The sequence below is a fragment of the Balaenoptera ricei genome, chromosome 6, assembly GCF_028023285.1.
Source record: "Balaenoptera ricei isolate mBalRic1 chromosome 6, mBalRic1.hap2, whole genome shotgun sequence".
Classification (NCBI taxonomy): domain Eukaryota; kingdom Metazoa; phylum Chordata; class Mammalia; order Artiodactyla; family Balaenopteridae; genus Balaenoptera; species Balaenoptera ricei.
In genome coordinates, this window is record NC_082644.1 from 99296243 (window position 1) to 99319430 (window position 23188).

Here is a 23188-nt window from a genome sequence, read left to right on the forward strand (position 1 = left end):
CAGGGCTGAGAGCCTGATGATGCTTGACCTGGGAAGGAGAAAGCGTGTGATTGCTTCCCTACTTTCTTTAGGTCCTTGCTTAGATCAGAGAGACGCTGTTTCTGATCACCATTTAAAATGGCAACCCCATCACCCTGGTCCTTCTCCTGTTTTAATTTTTCATCATAGCACTTATTACCACCTGACATTTTCTGACACATTTGTTCTTGACCAAAGTCATTGTCTATCTCCCCCACTAGAGAGTAAACTCCATGAGTTCAAGGATTCTGTCTAGTACCATCTTTCCAGGGATGAGAACAGGGCCTAGTACAGAGTAGACATTCAGTATATTTGTTGAGTGAATAAATAAAATATGAGTCCCCAAATAAAATATTTTCATTTGTTGACATACTATTCTAGTCCTTATCCAGGAGTAGATTCAATTAGTATATACCTAGAATAATATCACAGAGATAATTTTATATCCTAAATCTTCCACTGATACTGAGCTAGGCATATTTTTCTTTTTTGCTGAATTTAAACTTTACCTTCCTCTTTCTTTTCCTATCTCCACTCTCCCAAAGGCAATTAATATGAGAAGTGTATCCTCCCACATCTTTCTCCCATATAATCATGTACCTGTATGACATGTACATGTAAGTTTTTTCATCATTTTACAAATGGATATATTATATATCTCTTCCATTCTGCCTTTCTCACCTATGTATGCAAGTATATACTTACATACATAGATATACTTCTATATCTATGAAGATATAGAATAAACATTAAAAAAGCCCACAACATACTTCATGGTATAACTGTTTCAGCAATTTATACATTTCTTATGGACAGGTATTTCAATTGTTTTCCATTTGTTGCCATTTCTATCAGTCCTGCAATTTGCATTCTTATATGTATATTCCTTTGACTTTGTGTTTCATTTCTGTTTGTTATATTTTATAAAGTGGGATTTCTGGAGTATTAAGGTGTGCAGTCAGAATAGATTTGCTAGATTACTTCCCTAAAGAGCTATAGCAATACACATTTCTGTCAGCAAAGGCCAAGAATGCCCTTTTCTCTCTGCAACCTTGTGTGGGGAAATAAACCTTCTCTGGATTTCTCAGTGCTCCTGTAAAATGCTCTAGCCTCCTGAGACAGAGAAATGTATTTGGTATAAAGACAGAGAATGTTTGCCTTCACTTCTCCTAGGCACGTTTTGCTTTTCATACACTATGAGAATTAGATCTGTAGCCATTTGCTGATTCCTCTAATCCAAAAGGATAACAAAATTTCTCTTATCTCCCCAAATGGGACAAATGACTGTAATCTGGACTAGATCCCTAGGTTAAGCTTCCAAAGTGTCAGGAATAGTGGACCACTATTTCCCTAGTGTTTACGTTTCAAAAGGGATGAAGCCCCAACCTTGGAGCCATCTCTTGGTAAAAGCCTGAGACACCTACCGGGCTTAGCTGGCCCTTGGAGAGAGATTTTTACATTCCAAAAGGTCAGAGTGAGCATCCAGGATCCTTCCTATCTCTTCTCCAAAGGGCAAAGGTTTTTCTCTCTCCTTCCCAGAGAGGAGGGAGATGGCTGTCTCTCTCCTGTATACAAATGGAGGAAATATTTTTTTCCATCCCTTGTCTATGGAATGAAACCTGCCACTCACAAGAGAATTTTTATCAGCCCTCACAGCATTACCTGTGGGTCTAGGAGTGAGGGACTGTCACTGCACTTTACTCTATTGATCTGGTTGCATCAATAAAGAACTCTTTTCTCTGACCCACGTGCTCATGCTTCTGCAGCATATATATATATATATATATATAAAACAAAAACTGTGCAAGTGGGAAAACATGCCAGACCCTTCACAGTTTTTGACACAGCATCCTGCCAGCACTGGGAATGTTCATTCTTTTTAATCTTTGCCAATCTAATGGGTGAAAACTGTCTTCTCACAGTCTTCTATTTTCCCTTCTATCAGTGAAATTGAACATATTCCATTTTAGACATTTCAGTTACCTTGCGTGTGCATCTGTGTATGTGTGTGAGAATTGCCTTTTCATAAATTCTGCCCTTTTTCCAAAGTTTTCCTTGAAATTTTTCTTATCAGTTTGTATGGGCTGTTTTTATGGTAATAGAATAGCTATGAATATAGGCTGACAGTGGCTCTTCAGCAAACGTTTTGCAAATACTTTTTCTTCCAGTCAACCTTTCAGCACGATATTTGTCCTCATCCTGCTATTCTTCCTACATGCTTTGTCTGCTTTCTGTGTGCTATCTAACAGGAAGAGGGTCCTTAATGCCTACTACTTGCAGGTCCAAATGCTAAAGCGAGGGCCAACCTCTTAGTTGGTGAGAAAGGGGCTAGAGTCACATGGAGAGAGGGTCCTTCCTGAGGGGCTTACTGTAGGGAGGATGTGTCCATTGAAAACCTCCTGTCTGACCCTGAGTCTGATACGGAGGAGGAAACCTGGAAAAAAAGACACAGTCAGTTTCTCTGCTAGAGACGCTACTCCCGAAAAGGGAGAAGATCATGGTGGGGATGTCCCAGTGGCTGGTCACTGCAGCTTGGGGCTTGGGATGCACACTCCATCCTGGGTTAGGAAGAACTTCGGCATCCTGACTTCTACGTAATCACGGGTCACCGGGCAGGCAGTCAGAAAGCAGAGCCTGCCCCCTCTCCTCACTCCCCTGGAGCCAGGGGGTAGGTGCCCAGAAGAGCAAGCTGAGCAGGACCCACAGCCAGCAGGAAAGGAATATGGTGCCAGCAGGAAAGGAATATGGTGCCAGCAGGCTGTGTTTGGACCAGAAATGAACAGGATGCGAAATGGGGCTGAAACCGCTGAGGCAGAGACCAGGGAAGCGGGGCGCAGTCTCCATGCTGGATGCTGAGAGCGGGAGATGGACGCTCCCGGGTATCCTTGGGGAGTGTGGTTCTAAAGGTAGAGGAGGCACAGCCGAAATGCCACTCGGGGCCAACAGGCAACCTGCTGGGCACATTCCTTCAGTAAAGTTTCTTTCTAAAAAGAAACCACAAGGTAGCTGATCAGAGGATGAGGTTTCTTTTCCAGATGTAAGCTCTGAGTGTACAGAAGTCAAGAGGAATCCAGGGCTTTATGAAAAATGGATATTCCTCGCCCTTAAAACTTCCAGAAGCTAGTAAAGACCGAGTTTCTAGGGACAATTGGCCGTAACGCAGCTTGGGGGCCAGGAGGTCTCCTGGCATTCCTGAGAAATGTCAGCGACATCCACGGTGAGGCTGAGGGCATCTGCCCCTTGCCTGGGCTGTGGCTGGGGACTCACTCACTGCCATTTTCCTATTGGACCGCCGGTACACGTGTGGGGAGGCCTGGTTGCACAGTCTCAGCCCTCAAATCTCATTCTTTCCATGTGTCTTGTTGGCGAGGTTTCCTGCCACCCTCCTGGAGACTGGACAGAGCTGGCAGCAAGAAAAGAAAGACAAGTCAGGGTCATGCTGCTCTGAAGAGGCATTTGGGGCTATTTTCATGAAGGGATGGGGTAGCCGTGAGGGTGGTGGGCCGGGCAGTAACTTTGCTTCTTGCCCAGATGTATAAATGAGAAGCATCAGACGACAGGCTGTCCAGCAGAACTTGCCATGAGGGTGGAAACAGTCCATATTTGCACTCTCAGATGTGACAACCACTAGGCACACGTGGCTAGTGGGCCCCTGGAGTGTGACTATTAGAACTGAGGAAGTGGATTTTTAATTTTACTTGATTCTCATTAATTAAAACTTGAACATAAGTAGCTAGAGTAGTGGCTAGTGGCTATTCTATTGGACAGCCCAGCACTAGAGCGTGGGGGTCAGGAGTTTGGGCTCTAGAATGAGACAGAGAATCTTGTTTCCCTCACTTCCTAGCCCTGTGAACTTGGAGAAGCAACTTAACCTCTTCCTTTTATCTAAGCTGCTTCCCTCTCCTTTTATCTAAGCTGAGGCTGATGGTACCAACCTCTCAGCCTTAATGGGGGTGTTGCCTATTCAAATATGGAAACACTAAACAAACACGTTCAAATAATTGTCACAGTCCTGAGAATCCACACCTGTCAGTCGAGGTGGAGCTGCCAGGAATTTTCAGGTAATGTAGGAGGCAGAAAGGGAGGGGATGCTTTCTGAGAAATGCGCTTGGAAAGAGTTCAGTTAATGAACTTCTATCTCTGATGCTTGAGGGTTGCTGGCTGGTGAAGAGTGTTTCAAGAGGCTTTCCTGGGAGGTGACAAACTTAGGATGCTCCCGTCTGGCTGGGCTTTGTGTCTGAGAGTTGTCTCCAGGGCCAAGTCCTGAGCTGCTCAAGACTTTGACAGATTCTAATGAGACCCCAGGGGGCAGCAGGAGTGGAGTGGTGTTGGAATCCATGTCCAGAGAGTCTTGCTTGAGAGAAAGGAGAGGTGATACCAGAGGCTGGGGAAAGGTCACTTTTTCCCAAGCTTGTAGTGTTGTCCTCAGGACCGGAAGGAGAAGTCAATCCAGACAACTTGCCTTTGGTCTAAAGCTACCCTAAGGCATTGGTAATGGTACTAGTCTAGGAGGCGGGTAGGTACAGAGAAGCCAAAAGCCTGGGAAGATGGCAAGGTCAAGTCCCATTTTCCCGTCTTTTGCTGGGAACTTTTTTTTTTTATTAGTTTAAAAAAATTTTGTTTTAAATTAATTAATTAATTTATTTATTTTTGGCTGCTTTGGGTCTTCGTTGCTGTGTGCAGGCTTTCTCTAGATGTGGCGAGCGGGGGCTACTCTTTGTTGCCGTGTGCGGGCTTCTCATTGCGGTGGCTTCTCTTGTTGCGGAACATGGGCTCTAGGCGCATGGGCTTCAGTAGTTGTGGCACACGGGCTCAGTAGTTGTGGCACGTGGGCTCAGTAGTTGTGGCTCACGGGCTCTAGAGCGCAGGCTCAGTAGTTGTGGCGCATGGGCTTAGTTGCTCCATGGCATGTGGGATCTTCCCGGACCAGGGCTTGAACCCGTGTCGTCTAATCAGGTGGTTGGCAACCAGTCCCCACCCTTAGAAGCACCCCCCGCCAGTGGCCGATGATGTAATCAACCAGCCTATGTAATGAAGCCTCCATAAAACCCCTAAGGATGGGGTTCAGAAAGCTTCTGGGATGGTGATTTGGGGAGAGTGGTGCACTTGGGGAGAGCATGAAGCTCCGAGCCCTTTCCCCCCACCTTGTACTATGTGTCTCTACCATCTGGCTGTTCCTGAGTTATATCCTTTTATAATAAACCAGTTGTCTAGTAAGTAAAATGTTTCTCTGAGTTATGTGAGCTACTCTAGCAAATTAATCAAACCCAAGGAGGGGTTGTGGGAAGCTCCCATCTATAGCTGGTCAGTCAGAAGCACAGGTGACAACCTGGGCTTGTGATTGGTGTCTCAAGTGGGGAAGTGTGGGGGGTTAGTCTTATAGGACTGAGCCCTTAACCTGTGGGATCTGATGCCATCTCCGGGTTGATAGTGTCAGCGTTGAGTTGAATTGTAGAACACCTAGCTGGTGCCAGACAGTTGCTTGGTGTAGGGAAAAAACCCACATGTTGGAACTGGGTGACAGGTTTGGACCTCCTAACTGGACTCCTGCTTCCAAGCCTCTCCATCACCTCTCTGTCCAGCACACCTTGTGAGTTTGGTCTTCCCGGGAAGCCATTTCCCTCACAGTGCAGCCCTATTCCTTACTACCTCCTCTCACTCCCACTCTAGGCCCACTCTGCTCTGCTGCTCAGGTTCCCACAGGGTCCTCAGCTACATCTCATGCCTCTAGCCTCTCCCCTTTGGTCCTCATTCAGTATAATCTTTCATCTGTTCTCTGCCAGGAATGTCCTTCTTATCCAAATCCTGCCCGTTGGCTTAAGGCTCTCTGCTCCTGAAATCTTTTCTACTGCCCTCGCTCCCATCCCCTCTCCTTCCTTGGACTTTCTCAGCGCTTAACATTTTGACCCTACACCAATCAGTAGGACATTTGGTTCTGAATAAGGGAGTACCTCATTTGTCTTGCTGTCATAAAATCCTGCTTCTCCACTACCCACTCCCTGCTCCCACCAAATCTGGCCTCCTGGAAGGGCTCTGGGACCCTGTGGAATGGGTGCAGCCTCTTCTCAGGAAAGAGCTTAAGACTCTTCTCCCACATGCTCATACAAACACCCCAGAGAAGCCCCCAAGATTTATGTGGGGGGACGGGGAATCAGAGCAGAGTCAGAGAGTTGAGGCAGGAGGCTCCGAAAGCCCCCCTCTGCCTCTCTAGATCCTCAGCAGGACTCTACAGGGCATTAAGCCCAGGTGATGCCATCAGGATCAAAGCCCAGCCAGTTGCAGTACCTGGCAAACAGGATCATTACTGTCATGCATCAGGATGCCAAAGATGGATCAAAAATGGCAATGTGCTTCAACTGAATGACTAGTTTCCTCTGCTCTCTGGTAGTAACTTACTACCAGGTTAAGCTGTTTCCTGAGACGCTCTTGGACCTGAAGGTTAGGACCACATTGTCAACTCAGAGAAGGACATTTGACTGTCTGTGTATTAATAGCAGAGTATGTGTCTCAGTTGTCAAAATGTTGTACCCACAGCATAAGGGCTACGAGGAAATGATCCCCTCTGATTTATAATTAATGTTGCAAGGTAGTGGTAGGAATAATAATTAGAACAACAGACTTGGGTTCAAATCTTTCTGCTATTAGACTCAAAGTCTAAGAGCCTCAGTTTCCTTATCTGTGAAACGGGGATAATAATGGTAACTACCTTATAGAATGTTGTGGGGATTAAGTGAAATCATGCATTTCAAACACTTAGCGCAGTTCCTGGGACAATGTAAGTGTTCAATAAGTGTTAGCCATGATTGATATTATGTGAAGAGTCCTATCATAAGATAAATCTGTAGTATCAGAAGACAGACATTTTTTGGGTTTTAGTAGTAAGTACATGAAGGGTACTTGGGTAGAAGTCTGTGAAGTTTTGGCTTTCTTGCTACTGCAGAAGTGAAGTGAGCCAAGGACACTGGTGGAATGTGACCTGGGGGTCTTGCTTTAGGACAGATGACCTGAGCATCACTTCTGGTTGCCCGAGTTTTGAGTTGCCTCTTGATGCTAATGACATTGTGATGAGCTAAGCTTACACCGATGAAGTAAATAGTAATTGGGGTTGAGCACCTGTGGCTCATCAGCTCCCCCTAGAGGAAGGAGTGGGGTGGTGCTGGAAGGGGTTGCCGGGGCCAATTGCTGATACCACATGGGCCGAGTGTGAGCTCTGGATCAGGGACATCTTGGATCTGGAGTTTGAAAACTTCTTGCGCATGTACCTGCCTGTAATCTATCTTCCAGGCATGGTGAGACCTGTGAAAATAAACCCCAGCCCCTAGTCTGTCCTGCTTGCCGTGCCAGGGCGGGAAGAACACTCTGGATTGGGGGATAGTGGTAGTCATCGCTCCAGGGGCTTCTGTGAGGGGGCTTAGGTCGCCGGTGAGTGTGGCCGTCTGCTGCCCTGTTGCACGCCCTGCCCTTTGCTGCTTCTAAAGAGGGCAAAGCCTGCCTGTGTGGGTGGGAAAGGTATTATTACTGGGGCTCTTGTGGTTATTTCTGCCACCACCATCAGTTACACAGGTGGAAAAGGGTATTAGTTGGGTCAGAAAACTGCCATCGAGTACTCAGATTCCTCTACTTAGATCAAAGAAGGAAAGAAAAGAAAAAAGACACTAATGGGCCCTAAGAGACCAGAATGAACACTGAAGTGCATTTTTTCAGAAACAAAGGCCAGAGAAGGCAGTGAGATGTCCAGGGCAGACATCTTCCTGGCAAGATACAACCCTCCCCCTGACCCCTAAGGCCATTTTTCGTGGCCGACTACGTGGTAGAGATCCTGCAGGTACGGTCTGCGCATTGTCTTGTGTAATCCTTGGGACAACCCCACGATGAAGGGGTCATTGTACCTCTTTTACAGTTAAGGCAAAGGAGGCTCAAAGACCTTACGAGATTTGTCCACTTCGATAGAGCTAGCAAATGGGAGAGTGAAATTTGAACTTGGTTCTGACTAGATCTAAAATTTTCCAATTCATAACTTGGATGTTGCCTCCCAGGGCTCCATTTTCCTTCTCAGTAAAATGGGGGAGTGAAACTGGTTCTAAGGCCATCCTTCTAAGCCCAGTGACCACAGGTGGCCATCAGTAATTGAAAAAGGGAAAGTATAGGAAAGAATCCAGTTTGGTGAAACAACAGTTCTGTCTGAATAGAGTGATCCAGGCAAGAGGTGTGTCCCAGGGGCTGGCAGGGGGCACAGACAACTTTGGGAGGAAAGTTCTGAGAAGGTAGAAATTGAGACACGTAGAGTCTGTCTTCCTCAGGCCATTTGGGTCCCCTGGGAAGGACATTAAAGATGCTCTCCTTTCTTGTGCCACTCTGCCCTTTCTCCTAGCCATGAACCCTGGGCTCTCACTCTTTCTTCCTCCCTAGGAAACAGGCGGGCTTGTCTAGCTAGCTTTGGGCCACCAGACTGGACTCTCAGCTCTCAAAACTATGTTTTCCTTACCACTGGATGCTTCTCCTTTTATGCCTCTTCACCACAGGCCCAGCATCAGCACTGGGGGGGTTCCTGGAAAAGTGGCTGGAGACTTCATCCCCTTGTCCATGTCACCAGGCAGATCTTGCTTCTCTGGGAACCATTGTGAATGACCCAAGTACAAAAGTGTAAATCAAAGCCTCCTGATGCTTTGAGACCTTCACCCTTTCACTGAACTGGCAACATCAGCAGCTCTGTCTGCACCCACTGCACCAGTATGACTGTTAGGATTCCAACTGTCACCAGAGCTCCAGCAGACAGGATTCTCTGACCTCACCCATGATGCCAGAACATTCCATGGTCCAGCTCAAACTCATATCCAGCAACTGTAAGACCCTCCAAGACAGTTTCTTTTTTGCAATAAAAACCCCCATGGATGTGCACTCGTGAAAAAAAATCAATTTTATTAATGTATAATTTACAGATTAAAATGCATCTATTTTACGTGTGCATTTGGTGACTTTTGACATATTTATACACCTGTATAATCGGTATCATGATCAATATAGAGAACATTTACATCATCCTAAAATGTTCCCTGTTCCCTTTCTCAATTTTCCATCCCTGGTCCTAGACATCCACTGATCTGCTTTCCGTCTTGATAGATTTGTCTTTTTTATAGTTTCATATAAATGAAATCTTTCAGTATGTAGTCTTCTATGCCTGGCTTCTTTCACTCAGCACAAAAATGTTGAGATTCATCCATGCGATTGCATGTATCATAGGTCATTTCTTTTTCTTCTTTTTTTAGTAACTTGCAGGTTTTATCAAAATGAATCAAAAAAAAAAAAAAAAAAAAAAGAAAAGCAAAGGGTAGCACAACCCCATATCCCAAAACTTTCTAGATTTTTTAGTGCAAGAAATGTCATATCACTGAAGCACTTGAGGATTATCATGAAATCCTAGTAAAACATGTAATCACCTCAGAAGTGGTAATAAAAAAGAGAAACAACCAAAGAGGCACACAGATTGTTATTTATTTACTTATGTTTTTGAATTTTTGAATTTTATTTTATTTTTTTATACAGCAGGTTCTTATTAGTTATCTGTTTTGTTTTTTTTTAAAGGATTTTTATACTATATTAAAAAACCACAAAATAAAAAAGGGATCAGTTGACATATATCTTAGAAGTCCTTCCAGAGTCTCTGTACCCACAGCCACGCAGGCTGCCTGTTGCCTTGCTCTCCTCTGCTCAGTCTGCGGCTCGTTGAAGGATCGCTGGAGATGACTCGGGCTCTAGTTCTTACAATCACACTTGTTCTGCCAAATCCAAGACCCTGAATTTATCCAAATTGTAGAAACATGCTTTGACCACCCGTCCACCAAAATACCTCCCATTCAGATCAACAACAGCTTTAATTGCTGATTCAACCCTCTCAAATTCTAAAAATATTCGTACTGCTTCATCATCAGGGGCACCAGGAATTTCAAATATCACACTTTTTCCAACTTTGCCATATTTTTCACACTCTTCCTTGGTTTCAACTTGCAAGTCTTCATCTACCTCTCCTGCACCAACCATGTTCCTTAGTAGGACCACTTTAGTAGGACACAACGTATTTCAGTTAATGGATTTGAATTCGACTTCTTGGTTGCATCTTTCTCAGTGGCGTCGCCCAGGATGATCTTGCCTCCCCGCTTGCTGGTCTTCTCCACTGACAGCGCTGTGCTCAAGCCCTGCTCATGCTTCCCAAGACCCTGGCCTTCCCGGAAGCCGTACTTCTGCATGATTTTATATGCTACTGTGCCACCCATGTTGGGGAGGAAGGAGTTGCCGGGGCCGGTCGGGGATCTGGGTCTGTCTTGTTCCTCGTACACCGGGGGAGGGATAGCAGCTTTGGAAGACGGTGAGCGAGGTCTTGAATCCTCTGCATAAGGAAAGTCTCGGGGTAACTCTTTGTGTTTCTCTACAAGAGAAGTGGGTGGTGCAATGGAGCTCCGCCGATACTTCTCTTCCTCCTCTCTGGCTCATAATCTTCATCTTCATCAGAATCTGAATCTGGTCGCCTGGAAAACCCCCTAGCTTCACGTCTGTCTTTACGCCTCTTTTCTCTCTCTTCTATTTCTGTCTTTCCAGCTCCCGCTGTCTCTGTCGCTCCTCTCTTTGGCGCTTCACTACTTTCTCATAATCGTTAGGAAACATGGGATCATATTCATCAGCTAGGGGAATCAAAACTTCTCCTGCAGGAAACCCCCTGGGAACCGGATCCTTGAGGCCCGCTGCCACGTGCGGCGGGGTGTCCACAATCTGCCTCTGGTCTGAAGAGCCACCTCGCTTCAGGTCGATTACCGGGGCAAGGACTGTACTTTGTTTTGTCCTCTGGCTCTTTGCCTGAGTGACAGCTGCCTTCTTGACCTGGAGCTGAGACTACAGAAGTTTGAAGTTTTGGGACCAGGCTGCTGTTTTTGAGTCACTGGTCTCCACTCCCAGGTCATCGTACAGGGACATCTCAGTTTAATGCCGGCCCGCCCGGCCGATGCTCCCAGGCCGCGGCGGCGCCCCGGGGCCGAGGCGCTGTGGACTCGACGTGCTGGGCGCTGGGTGTCAGCCCCAGACGGCCGGACCTCTCCGGCGCCAACCCCTACGCAGAGTCCGCGGGGCGCCCGGCGGCGCCGTCATGTCTTTTTTTTTTTTTTTAAATTCAGGTATAGTTGATGTACAATGTTATGTAGGTTACAGGTGTATAACATAATGTTTCATAATTTTTAAAGGTTATACGCCACTTACAGTTATTATAAAATATTGGCTATATTCCCTATGTTGTACAATATGTCCATGTAGCTTATTTCTTTTATACACAGTAGTTTGGTACCTCTTAATCCCCTACCCATATGTTGCCCCTCCCCTCTTCCCTCTCCCCACTGGTAGCCACTAGTTTGTTCTCTATATCTGTGAGTCTCATTTTTGTTATGTTCACTAGTTTGTTATATTTTTTTAGATTCCACATGTAAGTGGTATCATACAGTATTTGTCTTTCTCTGTCTGACATTTCCCTTAGCATAATATCCTCCAAGTCCATCCATGTTGTTAAAGGTCATTTTTATTATTGCCGAGTAGTTTCAGTTGTATGGATATACTTCAATTTGTTTATCCATTCCCTTGTTAATTGACAGGTGGATGGTTTCTAGTTTTTGACTACTATGAATAAAATTGCTACAACATTTACATACTAATCTTTGTGTAGACATGTGTTTTAATTTCTCTTGGGTAGCAGCCAGGAGTGGAATTGCTGAGTCTGTGGTACATATGTGCTTAACTTTATAAGAACTTTGTGTTAGGTTTTGTCAGATACTTTTTTTTGCATCTATTGAGCAAATCATGTGGGTTTTCTTCTTTGATCTGTTAATATGGTGAAATACAATAATTGAAATTCAAATGTTAAATATTCAAACACTTGATCCATGATGATTAACTTTTTCTATACATTGCCTGACTTGATTTCCTAAAATTCTGTTACAGATTTTTGCAATCATATTATAAAGGATATTGGTCTCAGTTTTTCATTTCTTTGCAATGTGTTTGCCTGGTTTAGGTATCAAGATAATGTTGGTCTCATAAAATGACTTGGGAAGTGTTCTCTCTTCCTCTGTTCTCTGGTAGAATTGGTATTATTTCTTCCTTAAATGCTTGATAGAATTTATCAATAAAGAAATCTGGGTCTGGAATTTTCTTTGTTAGAAGGTTTTAAATTACAAATGGATTTTTTTTTTCTATTTTTTGGCCATGCCACGCAGCATGCCGGATCTTAGTTCCCCAACCAGGGGTCAAACCCATGCCCCCTGCAGTGGAAGCGAGGTGTCTTAACCATTGGACTGCCAGGGAATCCCACAAATCAGTTTTCTTTAACAGATATTGAGATACTCAGATTTCCTATTTCTTCTTGAGTCAGCTTTATTAATTTCTATCTTTCAAGGCACTTGTCTATTTCATCTAAGTTGCTGAGTTTATTGGCAAGCATCTTTTCACAGTCTTCTCTTATTGTCCCTTTAATGACTTTAAAGTTAGTAGTGATGTTCCCGCTATCATTTCTGCTATTGGTAATTGTGTTTTTCTTTTTAACTTGATCGGTCTGGCTAAAGGTTTGTCAAATTTGTTGATATTTTTCAGGGAATGAGCTTTTGGTGTAAGTAATTTTTTTTTGTTTGTTTAACTATATTCTATTTCATTGATTTCTGTTCTTATTTTTGTTTATTTTGATGAAAGTTTAGACAATTAATCTTAGACATTTCTTGTTCTTGTTTTGTTGTTAACTTTTTAAATGTATAGAAATGTGTACCTTAGAAAGTGAGAATTTCCCATAACCCATTCCCTCCCTGAGGTAACTGCCTTTCTACCAATATGCTGATCACCAAAGACATACTAAAGGACTTGACATCCCTCTAATCCACCACATGCCTTTGAACATGTGTGCCGTTGCTCCTGGCATTCCTTCAGAAAGGAATACTCTCCCCAACATTCTCCACCTGGTGAATTCATAGTTATTAAGGTCCATCTCAAATACCACGTCCTCCTTGAACTTTCCTTCAGTTCTTCCAATCAGAGTTCATTCTCTTCTCTGTGTACCACTGGACTCTGTGCATGATTGTACTATATTGATCATTGGAAGGGTAGAATTTGAATATGGTCCATTTGTTCCAAAGTCCACACTTTCGTGTGCTATGCTGCTTCCTTGGCATTTTTCTACTGGGTTTTAGAGCAGTTTTCTATAATTCTTGACTTACTATACTCTTTTTGTTTGTTTGTTTTAATTGAGGTATAATTCACATTACATAAAATTCGCCTTTTTAAGGTGCACAATTATTACAGGATTTTAATCTCCAATTTCTTTATGGAAAGAATTATATTTATCTTAGTATTTCCAGTTCCTGGTATAGTACTTAACACTCAATATAAGACATTCAGTAAATGTTTCCTGAATTAAGAAAATAAGTGTTTACCATATGTTCTATGCTGGTATTTCTCAAATTCAACTTGCATACAAATCACCCAGGGAGACTGTTAAAATGCAGATTCTGATTTGGAAGTGGAATCTGAGATCTAAACTTGTAACAAACTTTTTACATGATGCCTATGCTGCTGATCTGAGGACCACACTTTGTTTTTTTTGTTTGTTTTTTATTTTTTTAAACATTTTTATTGGAGTGTAATTGCTTTACAATGGTGTGTTAGTTTCTGCTTTATAACAAAGTGAATCAGTTATACATATACATATATCCCCGTATCTCTTCCCTCTTGGGTCTCCCTCCCTCCCACCCTCCCTATCCCACCCTTCTAGCTGGTCACAAAGCACTGAGCTGATCTCCCTGTGCTATGCTACTGCTTCCCACTAGCTAGCTATTTTACATTTGGTAGTGTATATATGTCCATGCCACTCTCTCACTTTGTCCCAGCTTATGCTTCCCCCTCCCTGTGTCCTCAAGTCCATTCTCTAGTAGGTCTGCATCTTTATTCCCATCTTGCCCCTGGGTTTTTCATGACCAATTTTTTTTTTTTTTAGATTCCATATATATGTGTTAGCATATGGTATTTGTTTTTCTCTTTCTGACTTACTTCACTCTGTATGACAGACTCTAGGTCCATCCACCTCACTACAAATAACTCAATTTCGTTTCTTTTTATGGCTGAGTAATATTCCATTGTATATATGTGCCACATCTTCTTTATCCATTCATCTGTCGATGGACATTTAGGTTGCTTCCATGTCCTGGCTATTGTAAATAGGGCTGCAGTGAACATTGTGGTACATGACTCTTTTTGAATTATGGTTTTCTCAGGGTATCTGCCCAGTAGTGGGATTGCTGGGTCGTATGGTAGTTCTATTTTTAGTTTTTTAAGGAACCTCCATACTGTTCTCCATAGCGGCTGTATCAATTTACATTCCCACCAACAGAGCAAGAGGGTTCCCTTTTCTCCACACCCTCACCAGCATTTATTGTTTGTAGATTTTTTGATGATGGCCATTCTGACCAGTGTGAGATGATATCGCATTGTAGTTTCGATTTGCATTTCTCTAATGATTAATGATGTTGAGCATTCTTTCATGTGTTTGTTGGCAATCTGTATATCTTCTTTGAAGAAATGTCTGTTTAGGTTTTCTGCCTATTTTTGGATTGGGTTGTTTGTTTTTTTGATATTGAGCTGCATGAGCTGCTTGTAAATTTTGGAGATTAATCCTTCGTCAGTTGCTTCATTTGCAAATATTTTCTCCCATTCTGAGGGTTGTCTTTTCGTCTTGTTTCTGGTTTCCTTTGCTGTGCAAAAGCTTTTAAGTTTCATTAGCTCCCATTTGTTTATTTTTGTTTTTATTTCCATTTCTCTAGGAGGTGGGTCAAAAAGGATCTTGCTGTGATTTATGTCATAGAGTGTTCTGCCTATGTTTTCCTCTAAGAGTTTGATAGTGTCTGGCCTTACATTTAGGTCTTTAATCCATTTTGAGTTTATTTTTGTGTACGGTGTTAGGGAGTGTTCTAATTTCATTCTTTTACATGTAGCTGTCCAGTTTTCCCAGCACCACTTATTGAAGAGGCTGTCTTTTCTCCACTGTATATGCTTGCCTCCTTTATCAAAGATAAGGTGACCATATGTGCGTGGGTTTATCTCTGGGCTTTCTATCCTGTTCCATTGATCTATATTTCTGTTTTTGTGCCAGTACCATACTGTCTTGATTACTGTAGCTTTGTAGTGTAGTCTGAAGTCAGGGAGCCTGATTCCTCCAGCTCCGTTTTTCTTTCTCGAGATTGCTTTGGCTATTCGGGGTCTTTTGTGTTTCCATACAAATTGTGAAAATTTTTGTTCTAGTTCTGTGAAAAATGCCATTGGTAGTTTGATAGGGATTGCATTGAATCTGTAGATTGCTTTGGGTAGTATAGTCATTTTCACAATGTTGATTCTTCCAATCCAAGAACATGGTATATCTCTCCATCTGTTTGTATCATCTTTAATTTCTTTCATCAGTGTCTTATAATTTTCTGCATACAGGTCTTTTGTCTCCTTAGGTAGGTTTATTCCTAGATATTTTATTCTTTTTGTTGCAATGGTAAATGGGAGTGTTTTCTTAATTTCACTTTCAGATTTTTCATCATTAGTGTATAGGAATGCAAGAGATTTCTGTGCATTAATTTTGTATCCTGCTACTTTACCAAATTCATTGATTAGCTCGAGTAGTTTTCTGGTAGCATCTTTAGGATTCTCTATGTATAGTATCATCTGCAAACAGTGACAGCTTTACTTCTTCTTTTCCGATTCGGATTCCTTTTATTTCTTTTTCTTCTCTGATTGCTGTGGCTAAAACTTCCAAAACTGTGTTGAATAATAGTGGTGAGAGTGGGCAACCTTGTCTTGTTCCTGATCTTAGTGGAAATGGTTTCAGTTTTTCACCATTGAGGATGATGTTGGCTCTGGGTTTGTCATATATGGCCTTTATTATGTTGAGGTAAGTTCCCTCTATGCCTACTTTTTGGAGGGTTTTTATCATAAATGGGTGTTGAATTTTGTCAAAAGCTTTCTCTGCGTCAATTGAGATGATCATATGGTTTTTCTCCTTTAGTTTGTTAATATGCTGTATCACATTGATTGATTTGCGTATATTGAAGAATCCTTGCATTCCTGAGATAAACCCCACTTGATCATGGTGTATGATCCTTTTAATGTGCTGTTGGATTCTGTTTACTAGTATTTTGTTGAGGATTTTTGCATCTATGTTCATCAGTGATATTGGCCTGTAGTTTTATTTCTTTGTGACATCTTTGTCTGGTTTTGGTATCAGAGTGATGGTGGCCTCGTAGAATGAGTTTGGGAGTGTTTCTCCCTCTGCTATATTTTGGAAGAGTTTGAGAAGGATAGGTGTTAGCTCTTCTCTAAATGTTTGATAGAATTTGCCTGTGAAGCCATCTGGTCCTGGGCTTTTGTTTGTTGGAAGATTTTTTTTTTTTAATTTTATCCATTTATTTATTTTTATTTATTTATGGCTGTGTTGAGTCTTCGCTTCTGTGCGAGGGCTTTCTCTAATTGCGGCAAGCGGGGGCCACTCCTCATCGCGGCGCGCGGGCCTCTCACCATCGCGGCCTCTCTCGTTGCGGAGCACAGGCTCCAGACGCGCAGGCTCAGCAATTGTGGCTCACGGGCCCAGCTGCTCCGCGGCATGTGGGATCTTCCCAGACCAGGGCTCGAACCCGCGTCCCCTGCATTGGCAGGCGGACTCTCAACCACTGCACCACCAGGGAAGCCCCTGTTGGAAGATTTTTAATCACAGTTTCAATTTCAGTGCTTGTGATTGGTCTGTTCATATTTTCTATTTCTTCCTGGTTCAGTCTTGGAAGATTGTGCATTTCTCAGAATTTGTCCATTTCTTCCAGGTTAGGACCACACTTTGAATTGCAACGCTCTAAGGGTACCTACTCTCTAGAGTAAAGGTAGTTCTCCTGAACATACGCAAGGGGGCGCAATGGGCAAACATTTCTACTGCTATTTATAACAAAGTAGTGAATGAATTCCTGTGACATGCTTTTTGGCAGCTGTTTTGCTAATTATTATTTATTTCATGGAACAGGCACAGTAGATATCTCAGTATACTAAAAATAGACTTTCCTTTAAGCCATGTCTTTTGAAGAATTTGCCACGATTATGCTCATAGAAACTGGAAACCCTCACAATCTGTTATTAGAAGTGTCAAATAAGAATAGCACTAAAAAATTATTAGATATGAGAGATCTGAAAGATGTGAAAATAATAATAATAGTAATAATAAAAGTAATAATGATAGTATCAGTTATTTATTGATACCTATTAAGTGTGTAGTATTGTACTAGCTGTCTCACATAAATCGTTTCATTTAATCCTCACAACCACCCCATGAAACAGGTAATATTGCCCTCATTTTACAGGTAAGAAAATCGATGCCTAGAGAAATTAAATAAAATGCCCAAGTTCTGGAAGTCATAATTGGAAGGGTAGAATCTGAACATGCTCCATCTTTTTTTTTTTTTTGAATTTTTGGATTTTATTTATTTATTTATTTTTTGAATTTTATTTAATTTATTTTTTTTATACAGCAGGTTCTTATTAGTTATCTATTTTATACATATTAGTGTCTATATGTCAATCCCAATCTCCCAATTCATCACACCACCCCCATCCCACCCCCCCGCCACTTTCCCCCCTTGGTGTCCATACGTTTGTTCTCTACGTCTGTGTCTCTATTTCTGCCCTGAACATGCTCCATCTTTTTCCAAAGTTCACACTCCTGTGTGCTGTGCTGCTTCCTCAGAATTTTCTTTTCTTTTTTTGTGGGGGGAGGATTTTCTTTTGGTGTTTAGAGCAGTGATCTATGATTCTTGATTTGCCATACGCTTTTTAAAAATTGAGATATGATTCATATGGTATAAAGTTCACCCTTCTAAAGCACACAGTTCACTGGTTTTTAGTATAATAAATACAATGTTGTGCAACTATTGTCACTATCTAATTCCAGAATATTTTTGTCACCCCCTAAGAGAAATCCATACTCATTAGCCGCCTCACCTCGTTTTCCCCTTCCACAGCCCCTGAAAACCACTAATTTACCTTCTATCCCTATGAATTTGTCTATTCTAGGCATTTCACATAAATGTAATCATGCAACTCGTGACCTTTTGTGTCTGGCTTTTTTCACAGAGCATAATGTTTTCGGAGTTCATCCATGTTGTAGCATATATCAATCCTTCCTTTTTATGTCTGAACAATATTCAAAAGTATCGACATACCACATTTTGTTTATTCATTTATCAATGGATAGACATTTGGGTTGTTTCCATTTTTTAGCAATTATGAATAATGTTGCTATGAACATTTAGATATACATTTTTGGACGAACATAAATTTTCAATTCTCTTGGGTAAATACCAGGGAGTGGAATTGCTGGATTATATGTTAACTCTATGTTCAGCTTCTTGAGGGACTTCCAGACGGTTTTCCACAGTAGCTGCACCATTTTATATTCCCACCAGCAGTTTCCTCCATATAATTGTCAGTCCTTGTTGTTGATTTACCATGATCTGGTGATCATGAATTAATTGAAGGGGAGATAATCAAATTCTCAAACATGTTTCAAAATGAGATGCCCTTTAATTTTTTAAAGTGATGAGTGGGCTTCTGCCTACTGGAAAGAACACTGAACTGGGCTTCTTCATTAACTATCATTCTCTGTCATTAACTGTGTGGCCCCATATTATGATCTAGTCCTTCAGACTCTCAGCTGTAGGTCTGGGATAATAAAACCTGCCTTGCTTCCCTGGTGGTCCTGGCATGAAGTTAAAACCGAATAGCTAAGGCAGGAGAAAGCACTTTCACAAATGAAAGAGTTGCCAAAATTAATGAAGTTTAAGCACTAGTGCCCCCTTTTGCCTTGGCCCTTTCCAAGACCCTGGTCTCTGGCCACTCTGTAACCCTTCTCCTCTAGTGGGGTGGCACTGGAGTGGACAAGGACATGTTGAGTCACAACTAAAGGTAAGTTCAGCTGGGCTCTATGGGACTTGTTTCTAATAAGGTGAGTCCTAGGTATCAAGAAAGTCATGGCAGTATCTTCGTTTATTCAACAACAAACTGTATTGCATCTAGTACCTATACTAAGTGCTGGGAATACAATTTTTAGAAAGGGTAGTTGGGGGCTTCCCTGGTGGCGCAGTGGTTGAGAATCTGCCTGCTAATGCAGGGGACACGGGTTTGAGCCCTGGTCTGGGAAGATCCCACATGCCACGGAGCAACTAGGCCCGTGAGCCACAACTACTGAGCTTGCGCGTCTGGAGCCTGTGCTCAGCAACAAGAGAGGCCGCGATAGTGAGAGGCCCGCGCACCGCGATGAAGAGTGGACCCCGCTTGCCACAGCTAGAGGAAGCCCTCGCACAGAAACGAAGACCCAACACAGCCAAAAATAAATAAATAAATAAATAAATAAATAAAAATAAAAAAAAAAAAAAAAAAAAAGAAAGGGTAGTTGGAATTTTAATATAGCTTTCTGGGACACCAGTTGACAGAGCACACTTATTGATAAAATAAGCAAATATAGAAGAATTATGTAACATGACTAATAAGCCTGAAAAAATAGATACATATCACATATATCCAACAAATAGAATATGTACTTTTTTTATATGTGAAACATTATGTTTCTACCTCTGTATACGCTGCATTGTGCTCACCACCAAAAGTATAGTTTCCATCTGTCACCATTCAGTTGATCCCCTTTACCTGTTTCACCCTCCCCCCACTCCCCTTCCCCTCTGCTAACCACTACTCTCTTCTCTGTATTTATTTGTTTGTTTTTATTTGGTTTGGTCTATTCATTTATTTAAAACCATTTTTTATATTCTACATATGTAGAATATGAAATCATATGGTATTTGTCTTTCTCCGTCTGACTTATTTTACTTAGCATAATACCCACAAGGTCCATCCATTTTGTTCAAATGGCAAGATTTCATCTTTCTTTTATGGCTGAGTAGTATTCCATTGTGTGTGTATGTATATATACACACACTTCTTTATTCACTCATACATTGATGGGCACTTAGGTTGTTTTCATACCTTGGCTATTGTAAATAATGCTTCAGTGAACATAGGGGTGCATGTATCTTTTCAGTTAGTGTTTTCATATTCTTTAGATACCCAGAAGTGAGATAGCTGGATGATATAGTAGTTCTATTCTTAATTTTTTGAGGAACCTCTTTACTGTTTTCCATAGTGGCTGCACTAATTTACATTCCCACGAACAGTGTATGAGGGCTCCCTTTTATTTTTTATTTTTTTAAATTTTTATTTATTTTTATTTATTTATGGCTGTGCTGGGTCTTCATTTCTGTGTGAGGGCTTTCTCTAGTTGCGGCAAGTGGGGGCTACTCTTCATCGCGGTGCGCGGGCCTCTCACTATTGCGGCCTCTGTTGTTGCGGAGCACAGGCTCCAGACGCGCCGGCTCAGCAGTTGTGGCTCACGGGCCCAGTTGCTCCGCGGCATGTGGGATCCTCCCAGACCAGGGCTTGAACCCGTGTCCCCTGCATTGGCAGGCAGATTCTCAACCACTGCGCCACCAGGGAAGCCCCAGGGCTCCCTTTTCTCCACATCGTCTCCAACATTTGTTATATCTTGCCTCTTTGATAATAACCGTAGAATATGTACATTTGGATCGTACCTTTTATATTTATTAATATTGGCCATGTCCTAGGCCACAGAAGAAGATCAATTTATTCCAAAGATTATTTTATTCAGTATCATACAGACTATGTTCTGTAATTATAATGCAATAAAATTAGAAATCAATAACAATAAAAGAGTTAAAAAACTTTCCTTTTTTCTGGAAACCAACAAACAGCAAAAACAAATCAAAAACAAAAATAGTCCCCGAAATCCTTGGGTTAAAGAGATCATCATATGTCAAAATTCATGAGGCACAAAGTAGTATTTAGAGGGAAAAATTATAGTTTGAAACAAATTTATCAGAAAGGAGGACCAATTTGAAGGAAAATAAACAAAACATTCAACAACAATGGTTTGAAGAAGACAACTGAGCAAACTCTACTCATGGGGTTCTGACTTATACGTACACAGGATGCTGAGTGAGCCCAGTGGAGGTGCATCTAACCTGCAGGGATCACAGGTGAGCTGCTTGATGGAGTATAAGGAATCAGATTAAGATATCTGGGAAAAGCAAAGAGCAAGTGCACTGAGGTGAGAAGCAGCCAGTGGTTGTGCCCCACTGCAGGGAACGGCTCCTATGGAGGGGAGGTCAGAGAGAAGGCAAGGGTTATGTCAGACCATGAAGGCTTTGTTGTGAAATAAAAGGAAGGCATAACACATTTTTTAAAATAAAAGGATGATGATTTCAAATAAGAGTTTGAGCTCCAGGGTCAGATGATGCTGAGTTTTGAATCTCACTTATGCAAACTGTGGGGTTCTAGCTGTGTGCTCATGGGCCAGCCATTTAACCTCTGCAAGCCTCAATGTCCTCATCTTTAAGTAATAATAATAGTAATAATAATAATAATAAGAGCTACCTGATAAGTGTATTGGTGTATAAAGCACTTAGCACAGTGCCCGGCATAGACTTAAGATTCATCTGTTGTTCCAGGGTAATTGTTCATAGCACACCCTTTCATGATCAAAAGTGTCCCTGTTTGGCTGATAAGTTATATGGTCACATCAAGTTGGCACTCAGTATGTCACCTCTATGTGTGTGTGTGAGGGTTTTAGAAAGATCATCCTGGATGCACATTGGAGCCTGGATTTGAAGGACACTAGACTAAACGCAGAGGGGTCGCTTAGGAGGGACCTGAACCAGGCAGGTGAGGACAGACTGGAGAGTTCCAAAACAGAGGTGTACTTTTTAAAAAGGACGCAGCTTTTATACAACTGGTGACTACCAAGATGCTTCTAGGCTTCATTAATATTCCTGACTTAGAGGACCAAGTGGGTGGTGACAGGGAATTCACCCCAGTGGGGCCAACAGAAGGAAGCACATATTCAGAATGAAGGCATGTGGGATGGTGAATTTTGGACGCGTCAACTTTAAAGACGTCTGGGGGATTGCAGCATAGAGGGGATTATTAGAGAGTCAGAAAGCAGAATCTGAAGTTCAGGGAGAGGCCAGGTCTGGAGATGGAAATATGGGTCTTACCTGTATGTGTGAGCAAACGAGATCACTCAGGGAGGGAAGTGAAAAGTGAGACGAGATGAGGGCTGAAGAGCAAGCCCCGAGGAACACCGCCAGGTAGTAGGCGTCCGTGAAGGATCCTGTTGCCCGGGAGTTTGGGAAAGCCAGGAGAAATAAGGGTCAGAGCAGACAAAGAGGGCAGAGTCTCAAGATGCAGTGAGCTGTCAGTGGCATCAGTTCTATGGAGAGGTTGGATACAAGGAGGGCACAGAAGTGCCATGGGGTTCTGCCTGTGACCTCATGGCTGCTTTGGGAAGAAAGTTTCCGAGGAGTGGTGGGGTGGAAGCCGATTGCAGAAAGTTTCGTTTGAATGGCAGCTCAGGAGGAATGAAGAGTTAAGTTGTATTTATAACATTTCTCAGACTCGTAGATTCAAGTCAAATCCATAATTCTGAGAATTAAAAGAATCCCTTAGTTCTGGTATAATTCTTGTGGCTGACGAATGAACATCTCTAGTTGTTGCTCATTGTGCGCTGATATCGTGCCAGACACTCTGGCCACAGTGTCTGGTGTGATAATCCCAGTGAGGGGATGAGGAAGGTGTCCCTTGACAAATGCAGAAACTGAAATTCAGAGGCTGCACGTGACCTGGTCAATGTCGCGCAACTACCCAGTCCCAGAACTGCAAATCACGCTCATCTCTGATCCACCCCAAAGTCCAGTTTGTTCCTCTGAACCTCAACTCCAACCTCAGAACCTTCCCTCTTTTTTAAAACTGTCTGAAAGAGAAATTCAAAAACCCTACTACATAGTAACCACTTTTAAAAATAAAAATGCAGAAAGTTCTCATAGCTGCCGATGGAACCAATCACTTGTTCATCACGGTATAACCTGGGGACCTCAGAAATGTGAAAAACGTTAAAAAAAAATTACTGTGCTTTCTTGTGCTGAGAGGGAACAGTGGAAAATGACCTGTCTTTCCTACCTGAGCCCCCCACCCCCCCACTTTAGGGGAAACAAGGAAACTTTGTGTA

General features: G+C 42.4%; 1 protein-coding gene and 1 pseudogene across 4 annotated transcripts in view; one reads left to right on the plus strand and one right to left on the minus strand.

Annotated features, from left to right (window-relative positions):
• The window catches only part of PALM2AKAP2 (PALM2 and AKAP2 fusion), a 624626-nt gene that overhangs the window by 48536 nt on the left and 552902 nt on the right, over nucleotides 1-23188 (plus strand). The window lies entirely within an intron of this gene.
• LOC132367934 (splicing factor 45-like) lies at nucleotides 9727-10983 on the minus strand (annotated as a pseudogene).